The sequence below is a fragment of the Corvus moneduloides genome, chromosome 3 (assembly GCF_009650955.1).
Source record: "Corvus moneduloides isolate bCorMon1 chromosome 3, bCorMon1.pri, whole genome shotgun sequence".
NCBI lineage: Eukaryota > Metazoa > Chordata > Aves > Passeriformes > Corvidae > Corvus > Corvus moneduloides.
The window spans coordinates 21236485-21249386 of NC_045478.1; the positions used below are offsets into that span (position 1 = coordinate 21236485).

General features: G+C 40.5%; 1 long non-coding RNA gene across 1 annotated transcript; it reads right to left on the bottom strand.

Moving 5' to 3' along the window:
* Nucleotides 1–3381: 3381 nt before the first annotated feature.
* LOC116442029 lies at nt 3382–12377 on the bottom strand. Its single transcript, XR_004239352.1, has 3 exons — nt 11921–12377; nt 11561–11660; nt 3382–4987 (listed from the first exon to the last, which is right to left on the bottom strand). It is a non-coding gene; the product is annotated as an uncharacterized LOC116442029 (long non-coding RNA).
* Between the last annotated feature and the right edge of the window lie 525 nt (nt 12378–12902).

The window sequence follows — 12902 nt, forward strand, 5'->3', positions numbered from 1 at the left end:
GCCCGAATTGAGAAAATTTGGAAAATTGAAGGTATTAAAAAAGAATGGAGTATTGCCACTGCAGGTCAAATAATGAAATTTGTCACTTTGGATTCTATCAACAAACAATTAAAACTGAAAATATAACTCAGGACAACTAACATGGATTCACAAAAGGCAAATCCAGTGAAAGGACCTTATCTTTTTTTTTTGGTACAGCAGGTTGTTAAAGAGAAAACAACTAATTTTTGAAATATAATTTTCTCCTACAGAATAGTATTTTTACACATTTTTTACTGCGGCATAATACTTTAACCAAAATGTTTGCATTGCAGAACATACATCATGAAAACAAAAAGCATTTTGTCTGCAGCAGCAGATCTCAGAAAATTAATTGTTGATGAAGAGGTGTGCAATAGCCAGACAGTTGCTACCAAGTCATCAGTTCTTTATTTAAAGCTGTTCATATGACTGAGATGACATAAAATCACTGCTGGTGTATTTGCAAATTACAAAAAAAATTGACAAGGTAGTAAATAGTATGAATAAATTTCTGGTGTACAGGAGTTGAAACTATAGAGTCAGGTATTTCTAGTTCCACAAAATGCATTTCAATTCAGTTAGGTGCAAGCTAATATTAAGAATATGTATAGTTTGGAAGACTGTTGCAGAAAGTATTGTTTCCGAGAATGTTTGGATTGTCATCTCAGACATGAGACGATCAAGGCAAGACACAATCTTACCTCACTCACAGTAAAGCCTCTCAGCACCTGAGCATTGTGATCAGCTCCTTGACAGTGCAGGGACTGCAGATATCTGTGGGGGCTACTTTTCCTTTTCTTATTTGTTTCTTATTTCATTTCCTGTTCCTCAGAGGCTATGAGAATGGAAATATACTTTCTTATTTGTAGAGCTCTCTCCCTCTCTTTCTCTCTCTTTATATATATTTGCATGAAATTCAATGAGTCATAATAAATAAACACTCACATTGAATAGCCTGTTCTGGGTTTAAGCTGCATGAAAATAAAAGCTAAAATGTTGTGTCACCTTACACACATTACTTCCCTATCCCTGCAGGAAGATGGGATGTTTCCTCAATATTATGGTTTTGGATTCTGCACAATTTTTCGGCCCTCCACAGAGTATTGCCCGTGTGTGCATCAGTGCAAAGACTGCTCTGACTGTAGCAGAATTTGACAGCCTCTACTGTCACAGAGCAGTGGCTCATTCCTCACACTCCACTGCCAAATGGGATACACATTTGACATTGTGGAAAAAGCTTTTTTTTTTTAAAAAGAACAACAACAACTAACAATGTATCCAGCCATCAAAGGCAGCCTGTGCTTGCTAAAGACCAAAGTGTCTCCCTCTGTCCTTTCTGCCTCCAGCTTTTCCATAAGAGACAACCAGGATGCTGTAATCATGGTACTCCTCATAACCCCTCCTTCTCTCCCATTCCTCTCAAATCACTTCCTGTGCTTTGGAAGACCCTGGCACTAAGGCAGGGCCCTCTTGCACCCAGTGGCCTCCCTGCAGAAAGGCAAAGCCCTGGTGCTGTAGCAAAGCAAAGAGAGGTGAAGTCTGATAGAGAGAGTTGATAGTAATTCAGCTGAAACAGCACCCATTTATCTTCCTGACAAGGATTCATCCTTTTTGTCCCTATAGGGTAGAAAGTTTTAACTTTTCTTTTACTTCAAGAGTCAGATCCCAAATATTTATTAACCCAAAGCCAAGTACAAATCAAGTGTTTCAGTCCAGGAGTCAAAGCAAAAGCGAGAGTTTGCCAATACTACAATGATAGAAAAAGCAATCCCAAAGTCTTCAAAACAGCTCTGAGCCCCTCTGAGACTTTGTTCATTCCAGAGTCCTGATACATGCTGGAGTTATATTTGCCCCTTGTGTACTGCCTGAGATAGGGCCATAAAACTAACCAGGGATTTATGCTGGATTGAAACCAAGATCCCTTCTCTGCTTTACTGAACATTGAAATTGGGCGGAGGACAACACCTGTAAATCTATGCCTGCTAGCAAACGCAGAAGTTATATGGGAGGTAGCGATTTAGCAGGATTGCATTTACAGAGAGAGATTAGAAGCCTTAGGATTTCTTTTCTGAATTGACTGCAGTGTAATTTTTATGTCCCCAAAGAGAATAAAATTAAAAGAAAAATCTCTCCTTTTTCCTAGCAAATACTTTTTGCTTGAGCATTATCTATTACCAAGGTGAAAGAAACTCTGAAAGAAGCAGAATGGAAACTTTCAGAGTACAGTCTTGGTGAACTAAAGCCAATGCTGACATTTAATTTTGCATTGTTTTCAAACCAGTCCAATTGAAGACCAAATCCTGTGCCTTCAAGCGTGTGCTAATTGTGGATGTCCAAATGGAAACACTGGGTTTGGCTATTTTAAATCTTACTGTGTCCTAAAGAAAAAAAAAAAATATATATATATATATATATAAAATAAATGAAATCTTGAATGCTGTTGGATAGGCAAAATGGCAAAGATTAGTGAATTCCACAAAATTTGTGACCTAATGACCTGATTTGAGGAAGTGCTTGAACTTTCATAAATGTAAAAGCCTGTGTTTTTTCACACATGTCTCTGGTAACAAATAACTTCAGGGTCTTCTTCAAGTTCTTACTATGCGAAACCCCCAAACTATATGACAGCAATACATGAAGATAAGAGTTACTGCAGGAGAGGCTCTGATATCAGTAAATTCCTGATTACTTCAGAAACCTTGAGAAAAGTAGATCAAATTTCAATACAAAAATTCATTTTTTTTATACAAAAATTCTTTTTTTTTACTAATTTGATTGTTACAAATTGTTATTTGTGATATGCATAAAGTGCCTTCAGCTATTTCCCTTGGTTTTGATAAGATAGTTCAGTAGCATCTAAGAAAAGTATATTTTAGTAAATTATAGTCTGAGCTGAGTTCTTGTAACCACAGTTTCATGATTTTTCTATTAAATTCTGCTCTTTTTCTCCTTGGCTTCACCCTGCTCACTGTTGCTACAAAAAGAATATCAGATCTTCTGAAAATGTGTTTAAATGGGATTTGGATAATTCACTGCCAAAAGTTTGGCTGTGCTATGCTGATGATTATTTCATACTTTGACCCCTTCATCCAGAGCCATTACTCATATTTAGGGAAACATTTCAAGCCAGGCAGCTGTTCACATTTGCTATGTAGGAAAAGGAAGACCTTCACTTTCTTTGACCAGTCTAGTGGTTATTTTTTTACTAGGGAGAGTAGTCTGAGAAAACACAGGTATATTTTTTTAACTTCGATTTTATACAAAACAAGTTTAATGTCCTATCCACAAATCAGTTTTGATTTATTCTAAGCATCCATAGAATGAGATGAATGTCTTCCACCTCAGTATCACAAGTTTAAATAAGCCATAAATCACTTTTTATTGCAGTTTGGATACACAATAGGTCAAATTTTCTTAATGTTTTTGTCAGTCTGTCATAAAAGCACTAAAAAAATCTTGAACCTTTATACCCACTGCCACCATCCAAAAATCTATATTTACTCAATAACCTTTTGTTCTTCTTTTAGTTGTTCACCCTTGTGAGACAAAACATACCCAACATTTATTTTTAGCTTTGCCTTTGACAGTTCATAGTTTAAATTTAAAATGTTTAAATCAAGTGATGATGTCCATAGAAAATCTTAAACAGTGCAATAGTCAATCTACTGGATTTTTGGAAAGTATAATTTGAATTTTTATAGCATTTGGCAGTGTAAAGTAATATTGATGCTTTTGTCCATTGAAATACAAATATACTCTTTCGAGAGTTTTGTTGCCTTATAATTTTTAGGAGATTTACCGAGTTAGGGAGCTGTGAAATAAAAACAAATGCCTGAGGTTACTGCTGTTTACGTTGTCGAGAAACTGCTTTAACAGTATACAACACCTCCAAAATAGTCTTGATTAACTGCTAGACTTTGTGAGCTTATTTTCTTTTTACAAAAAATATTTTCTTTTTCACACTATCAATGTAATTAATACAAACATTTACTGCTTTGTTCCAGGGGTCTACCCATCGTGTACCCCTAAACCACAAAATCCCTTTTTGATCTCAGTTGCATCTCTGTTAGATGAGGAATTGTGAACTTGGTCCTTAAGGCAGATTTTTAGGATCAGGTGGTCTTCTAACAGCACAATTACTCTGGCAATGTCTCTCTTTGGACAAAAAAAAAGTCATATATGTTTTGGTAAAAACCAAAAATCTGGATTTATTTCATAAACAGCATATCACAGAGCAGCTCCCAACACACTTTAGGCATTTGAGGTTAGGAAGTGTCTGCCAGCCTAACATGTGGGAGACAGACAGAGGATACTAGGTTGTTGATAGGTAATAAACTTCCTCTTATTTCTTCTTCCGGAAGAAATCTGTGGTTAATTATCTCAAAACTATGGATGGCCCACGTAATTAGGAAACAAGTCCTGAGCTCTATGCCTATGGAGATGGTGATTTTTTTTTCTGATTGAATAAAGTTCCACTGAAAGAATTTAAAAACAGATATTTTGTCTGGCAAAGGCTGCACATGTTTTTAAAATCAAAATGTCATTTATCTGTTGGTAAGTTGTCTTTCTGAGGCCATACCTCTCTCCTCCCCCCATTCTGAGACTTTGTATACCATGATGTTTTGAGATCTTGCCTTCTGTCAATGTCAACATCACAATCCAGTCTTACAATTTGCTAGAAAACTGAAATTTGATATTTATATTGTTCTAGTTTAAGAAAACCAGATAATTCTTTATTGTAAATAATATTTTTACATTTAAAAAGAAGTAGTAGAATACACTTTTTCACCCTTTGTCAAAATAGAATATTTTATAAAATGTTTTTCTGTATTAAAACTTATTCCACAGTCTGTTTTAAAGATGTGCTTGATTCTCTCTGAAGTGATGACAGGCCATCATGAACACATGGAAAGCTTACCCAGGATACAGTCTATCTTTAATATGAAGATTTCTCTAACATATATCCCTGGAATTAAAGAAAAAATAAATAAATTACACAGATAGTACATGTATACAAAAGAGATTAGGCTTTTCTTGTAATAAATGCAATCAATTTGTTAGTATCTGGCACTTATTCATATGTAGGATTTTAAAAAGTAGCAAAATCATTTACTCTATTGTATCATTTCTTTACATAAAACACTGCATTATAAAACATCCTGTGCAAGTTTTGGAACACTAACTAACATTGCATAATACCTTAATTACTTTTCAGAGGACATGGTACATTTCAATTCAATAAAAAAAAATCATTATGGTCCCATGAAAGGCCACAAAAGACCTAAAAAATTGATTTCAGGATAACTCAGATGGATTTGTATTGAATCTGGCCCTCAGTAATATATCTGTCATTGTTAAGGCAATAGCAGGGTCATGGTGTTGCTTGTGTAAGATCCATGGGTAAAACAATCTCTTCTCAGAGGTACAGCTAGTATTCATCATGCTTCTGGTGGCACTTCAAATGTACCAGGTACTTTCCAAAACCAGAAAGAAATAACTTCTGTTGCTGGACAGCTTCCTGCTGAAGTTCACTAAAATAGGACAAAGCTAAGGGGAGGAGAGGGAAGAGAGACAGCCTAGCTGAGAAACAGAGTCGAGCAAACATGTATCTTGTGGGTTCAGCTGGCTTCCAGGAAGGAAAAGCATGCTCCCACGCCCATTGCATACTCAAGAGCTCAGAGTTCCTTATGTGAGATCCAAGGTCACAAATTAACTTGTGGATGATGTCTCATCAGGCATAAAATCCATAAAACCTGTTGAAATCTCTAGTAGGATCTCCATCCTTGGAAATACTCACTACTTGACTACATGTGGCCCTGAGTGACATGGTCTAATATCAAAGATGGATCTGAATTTGGGTACTGTAAGGATAGGACCAGATGATCTGAAGTGATACCTTTGCATCTTAAATTGCATGATTCTGTAAAAAATAATTTATTTATTTATTCAGCTGATCTCAACACAAGGTCACCAGGCACCTGTTCAGTGCCCTGGACACCTCCATGACCTGGTGGAGGCCTGGTGCCTCCAGCAGCAAAGGTGGGTGCACTCTGCTCACCCCCTTGAGCAGCCATGATGGTGCAGGGGTGCAAAGATGCCAGGAGCATTCCAGCTGGTGGGGCTTGTTGGTGAGGAAGAGGTGATGCATGAGAGCAGGGAAGAGCCACTCATCTGAGGACTCCTTGCAGGCATCACCCCAGGGACCACTTTCCTCTGCTCTGTGCTGATGAGGCACAGACTGAACAGCTCCACTGCTCTCAGCTCAGTCAAGGACTACATCAGGAACTGTTTAAGGCTCCACAGCTTTAAGCTAATGCCCTGCATTCCACGAAAAAGCTTATCAGAGGGCCCAGCCAGTGTCAGCACAGCAGTGTGTCTGTGCCATCAGCCTAGCTCCACACGCAGCCCCAGCCTTTGGTGACAGTACAGGTGTGTGGCTGTTCCGAGGTGCAGGCACCACACTGAGCACAGAGCAGCAGCCTGGGCTTCAATGGGGTGAGAGAGACAACTGTGAAGGACCACAGCAGCAGGGAAAGTGGAATGATCTCACCAGGGACAGAGAGCAAAGGCTTCTATCTGCTGGATCTTGACCTGACTCTGCCTGGCTCTGAGACTCAAGGGGAGAAGCTGTTGTACTCTGGACCTGGCTGCCAATAAAAATTCCTCCTGCTGCCTCTGCCCATCCCTCCACAGCTACTGTCTAGACACGGGCAGGGATACCACTCACATAAGCATGGTTTGTAGCTGGCTTTAAAAGAGCAAACTGTCACACCAGCAATACTGTGGAGGGTGACTCTACAGAAAAGGAAACTGAGGCAGGTTACTGATAATACTGATAATACTGATTTGAAAAGGGGAAATTAATGGCTGAACCTGGTCTGTTTCCGGGCAAGCCCTAGTTACCTGGAAGCACAGATATGCAAAATAAAAATTATAAAGAGAGGGATTCTAGGAAAAATACAAAACTTTCTTTTATTTCCACTGCAATTAACAAACATATGAATTTTGAACAATTTGTTGGACTTCTGGCTAAGTGATGTATCTAGAAAATCTGCACACTACTGATGCTGTGAGATTCAGGCAGTCTGAGTTCATCTTCGAATCAGTGCCCAGTTGCACGCATGACTTTGAGGTATAACGGAACAAAGATTAGGCAATTTTTTTCAAACCACTCACTTTTTTTTTCAAACCACCACTTTCCTCACTGGGAGAATATTCCTTTGGGTCACAAAGTACGTATTTCCTCAGTCAATACTATGACAGTGAGATTTACAATTATGTCATTAATAACACTGATTGACAAAGAACTTCCTCAAAACTCTTTCAACTCCCGACAAACACGATCTATGAACAAAAGCATACAGTTAGAGATTTACAGCTGAACACGTGAGTTTGGAGCAGGGGTGGGAAGGGAAAGGGGGAGGAGCACATGAAAAACACCACCTGATCTTTTTTTTCCCCTATGACCACTATTTGAGGCTGGCTCATGTTTGTTTCGAATAGTTGCTTACTTGTTTCATTGGTTGCTGAGGGTTCTTTTGATCTCTTGATGAGGATGAACTGGAAAGGGACTCCTCTTTTGGAGAACTTCCACAATTCTTTACACTCAAACGGGCTTATGATAAACACATTATTTTGTCCATAGTGAATGAGCTAGATGTTAGTTCTCCTTGGATTTGGTTAAGGACCACCTTAATAATTTTCCCTGTTGTCTGAATGCATCTGTTCCACATCTATCTTGCAGAAATTGGGGGGGGGGTTTGGGGGGGGGTAAAAGGAGACCTTGGTGGAGATAAGTGCAGTTCTTTCAGTGTTCCTTTTATTGAAGCTATTTTGTATTTAATGAGTCTCTTCTGTTTGTGCCTTATAATAGCTGTAGGATTTTTTATTTATTGGTACCAATTACACTTAGTCTTCTTTTTTAATAACACGACTTTCTATTGTAAAATGACCTTGTGTCCAAGGAGAAAGTTTTGTAGGTCCCAGTTAATTTAGAGAATTTATTCTCAGGTAAAGAAGGCCTAAGAAACTGTCTTGGGGTGACTTTATGATGTGTATCCCATATCGCTGCTCTATGCTCAGGAATTAATTTTGTACCTTTCTATGCCTTTAAACTAAGCCTGAGAGGGGGGAGGAAAAACTGAGCAAAACTTTTTCAAAGCAGTTTGCAGCTTGTTCAAGGTCACACAGAGATAGAGACTTTTTTTTCAGCTGCGGCAGGAGAGCGGGAGGGAAGGGAAGCACCCAGGCTTGCTTTTCTTTCCAGCCAGCTTTCGGCAGTTTTATTTTGCCTTTTCCTTTGGAGAGTTGAACTTTTGTTTTCCTGGGACTTTGTTTTTTTCCCTTTTCTCTCTGCTGGATGGTTTCAACATCAGAATACATTGGGAGGAATTTCCACCGAGGCCTTGGCCCTGGAGGTGGGCCCACCACCCCATCCCAGCTCCAAGGAGGGGGAGAGAGAGATCTACAGAAGGACTCTGAAATTTTCCCAGGTTTCTTACAGCAGGGTGAGGGGTTTTATTATTCAGCATCATTATGTTTTTCCTGTGTGCTTGTTAAATGAATAGTTTTTATCTCTTTCACTTTCCTTCGAGGAAAATTTATTTTTTCCTGAACCTGGTGGGAGAGGGATGATTGTAACCTGCCTTCTCTCAGAGGATGTATTTCTATATTTGACCAAACCAGAACAGAAACACATTTCTTCTCTCATTTCAAATACAAGATTTTTACATTTTTTTAACTTTATTCAGATTTAGTTTTTAATTTTATAACATATTTAGGTGTCTTGTACACTGTACTTCCTATCACATAATTTTGACACTTAAATTATAAATAAACATAGAATGCAATTTAAATTTTCTGGATATCTTTAATATTAGATTCTTTAACATTTATCTGCAGCTGCTGAACCTACTGGTTTCTTTTACTCTGCAGGTTTATGCTGAATCTTCATGTACTTCCTTACTAGCCTAATTCCAGCAGATGAACATTAAAAAGAATCCTATTTCCTCTAAAGGCAGCACCTGGATTTTTCCATATAGTCAGTGTAGAGAAGGAGGTACTTAGACCTCCAGTGAGAGTTCTTGTATGTCTTTCTTTTGTGCCTAACACGAAGAAAAGCAAGATTTTGGAGAGGGGTAATATTTTTTATGGGACTGCAGTGAACTGCAGCGGCATTCAGAAGCCCCAGCCCCTTTTTTGATCACCTATACGGGGAGCTTGGCTTTTAACTTTGGAGGAGAATTACCTCATTAAGCAAGTACAGTTTAAATGCAATCTGAATTAAACAGCCAAGTCTTGGCTGGTGGCTGCAGTAAAAACCTTGAAAACCTTTTCTGAACATGCACAGGAACTAAAAAGAAAGGCACTAAGGGCTTTAAAAAAAAATCCCAGGGTTGTGCAGCCTCATGATTTTGAGGGTCTGCCTCCTGCTGTTTGAACATGTGGATCTGACAGTGATACAAAAATTGCCCAGCCAGCTGATTGTGTCTTGCTGTCTGCCTGGGATCTCTTCCTTCAGCTTCACTTCTAGCAAAGCCTGCCCTGATTGCTGAAGGACCCTCAAGAAAGAGTGGCTTCTTCACACCCTGCAGGGCCTATGCCACCATCCAAACAGGCAAAGACATCCACTGCAGCTCTGGCAAGCTGTTGGGCCATGCTGATGAACGTCTTGGATAGGGCAGTTAGAGTGCTGCAGGACCTGCAGCTCATCCCTGGCTCTTGAATGGCAGTGCTGGTGTTTGGGAGAGACGCTGCTCCAGGGCTGCAGCACCATACCTACCCAGCAGTGGTGGGGGGCAAGGATGAGGGTCCTCTCCTGAACCTGAGAGATGGAGTGAAGCCAGTCGCATGCATCTGGTTGACATGGAAAGCAGGAGGGTCAAGCAGGGAGCACAGACAGCAAGGAGGGTGATACAGGAGAAGAAAGTCATTGCACTGCAGTGATGGAGCCAGCATTTGCTGGCACAAGGGGTTTGTGCCCCCTCCCACAGGTCTGTGGCACAGCCAGAGTGGCACCTACTCCATGCAGTGGCTGTGTAGTGCATTCACCTCGAGGAACAATTATCCAAACAAAAATTCACCTCTAGGAACAATTATCTGTCCATGTTTGAAGCCCTCCAGCTATCCATTGTGATGCACCAGCCCCAAAGAGCCATGGCATAAGTAGTTAAGCTGCACTGGGGTAGGGTGGAAAACAGGAGTGGGAAGGGGAACAAGAAATGTCCAGAGTGGTGTATCTAAAGGTAGGGTAGACGTGAGGAGTGGGACACAGATCTTCTAATGGTGTTTAATAGTAATGTTCTCTGAAAAAGAAAATATAAGAATTAAGCTGAGCTGCACTGTCTCTGTCTCCTCCTGTCTTCTCTTTTCTGCTGTGCACATATAAAGGCACTGAGAATATTAATTGCACCATGGAGGTGGTACTGAGCTAATAACTGTACCAATACTGATAATGTGTAAGAAAACCAGATGTAAGCCACCAGCATAACTGCATAGGCTCAGGTGAACTCCTGTGGTGCTATTCTGCACAGAGATGCCCACACCTATTTATTTGAGTTAGAATTTGTACATGTGAATACCTGTAGATTTATCAGACTTGGTTGCTGACTGATGGGCTGGAAAAAGGCTGGTGTGGCCAGGGCATTCCCAGGCAGGAATAGCCAGGGCACCTCACTCTCCTAGGCAAAGCTGCACACTCCCAGCACCCACACTGAAGCCAGTGGCAATGTTGTGGGAAATCCACTAGATGTAGATACAGCGTTAGACTGTCACTGATGCAGAAAAACTAGAATCTGTCTTCAAAGGAAAATTACCTTTCAGTGCCATGAGAGGGGGCAGGTGCTTCTAAACAGAAATTAAAAACCTTTTAAGGATTACACTGATCTTCAGTTTCATAATAACAACAAGTGTCTTGGCTAAGGATTTTTTAATAATGTCTTATTTATTCAATCTGTTTTTTTTAAAAAGCCTCCTTTGCTCTGTTGCATTATGGCTAAGTGCCACCAAATGCCACATTATCCTCCAAGACTGCCCTCATTTACCCTCCAAAGCCCCCGTCCCATTTGCTGCTGGGTCACTGAGATTTGTCAGCTCACCAGGGCAGCGCTGGTGGAAGCTCATGCTGTGGGAAGTATTAGTGTGCTCTTGGAGGAGAGCAAAATATTGAGAAACAAATGATAGGTAAATAATGCTTCTGTCCTAAGGTAATGAGGCTCTTTTTGGAATGCAGATGAGGAATTCATCAAAAGAAGGCTAATTTAAACTTCTAAATGTTTAAATCATCTAAATGGTGTATGAGAAACACTGCCTGGTTATCCTCTGTCCTGGGCAATGGGGCAGAGCATCAGCTAATGTAAATCCACCACAGCTACAGAAAGGTATAGCAGTGATAGACCATGCATGGGGCTGGTGTGGTCAAGGAAAATGCCCCCTAGAAAGAGCACCCTGCTTCCAGTGGGACAGGTAAAAGGAATGAAAGGCTCTTGCCAAGGGCTTGTTAGAGACAGGTTCACTTTCTCCCTATCAGAAAGGTACTCACTGTTCATATTCTCCATCCATTTTCCAATGTGGTACAAAGTTAGGGTAGCAAGTTTACCCTGCAGCACTTTCCTAGTGTTGAAGAGTAGCAGAAAAAATGTCTAGAGAGGAACAAAAAAATAAAATCATTAGCCAGCTGATAGTCTTCTTAAAGGTAAGAGAGTAGCAAAGAGGAAAGGCTGCCTGTGGGCTAATGGTGCTTGCAAAGAATTGAGCACTCGGGAAGGCTCAGAGTGAAGAAAATTGGTAATTTTCAAAGAAAAACATCAGATTCAATGGATAACAACAGATGAACTAAACAAAATGAAATTTAAAAATAATTGGATGAATAACAATTGAAAGACATTTTGAGTTTCCTTACCCATGCCAACACCTGGTGCCAAGGGCAGTCCCATCCTGTTCCTCAACACAGGCATCACAGGATCCACACCAACAGCTCACAAGGCCAGGAGGCAGGTTTGAGCAGTGGCCCTCCAACTATCCAGTGTTTGGATATGAATGCTGAATGGTTAACATGCTTCCAGGTGGGGTTTTGGTACATGCCAGATACAATTTTCCCAAATCCTGCTTGAGCAAGGTTTGGGAGAGGCCACATGTGAGGCCCAGTTCCCAGCAGACAGGATGGGTGTGATTGCATCAGACTGGCTCCCTCTGCTCTGTCCTCCAACTTAACCTGGGATTTGCACCCACAAATGCCTCCACATGCCAGCACCCTGCACTGCAGGTGTTGCAAACTAACCAGCACCCTCCTACCACAGGAAAAAATGTAGCTCACAAAACCATCACAATTTTTTCAGGCAGTTTGAGCTGAAAATACCCCAACTTTCCAGAGTATAATAATGATGGCACAGGGACCCAAGATGAAGTGCGGAGGAGATGCACGTCAAGCACTGTGTAAAGTGCCTGAGCTGCTTCCCAACCTCCAGGCCAACGACCAGTTTCCAAACCTGTTTTAATTTGCTGGGCAGAGCCTTAAATCCCAATGAGGAAGTATATGGTTGCTCTGTAAATTCCCTGCTGGAAATAAAGTGACACACATGAATAAACTGTGCTCTATGTCACAGACTACACAGCAGGGAAAAAAAGCCAGGATTTGGGTATTATAGGAAATGTCTCTCTGCCTTGGGTTGGGGTGGACTTGCCCCACCAACACTGAGCAATGTACAAGCAGCTGCCTGGCGGCAGCTCAAATCACAATGTGGAAATCAGCCCTCATACCTCAGGGCCAGGTTCTGCATTGCACAGGCTGAAGGCTCTCTGAGACATATGACCCACAAAAGACAGCTGCCTTTTTTTCAATAAATGACTTTGGCAAGAGGTACTTTTTCACAAAACAAAATTCC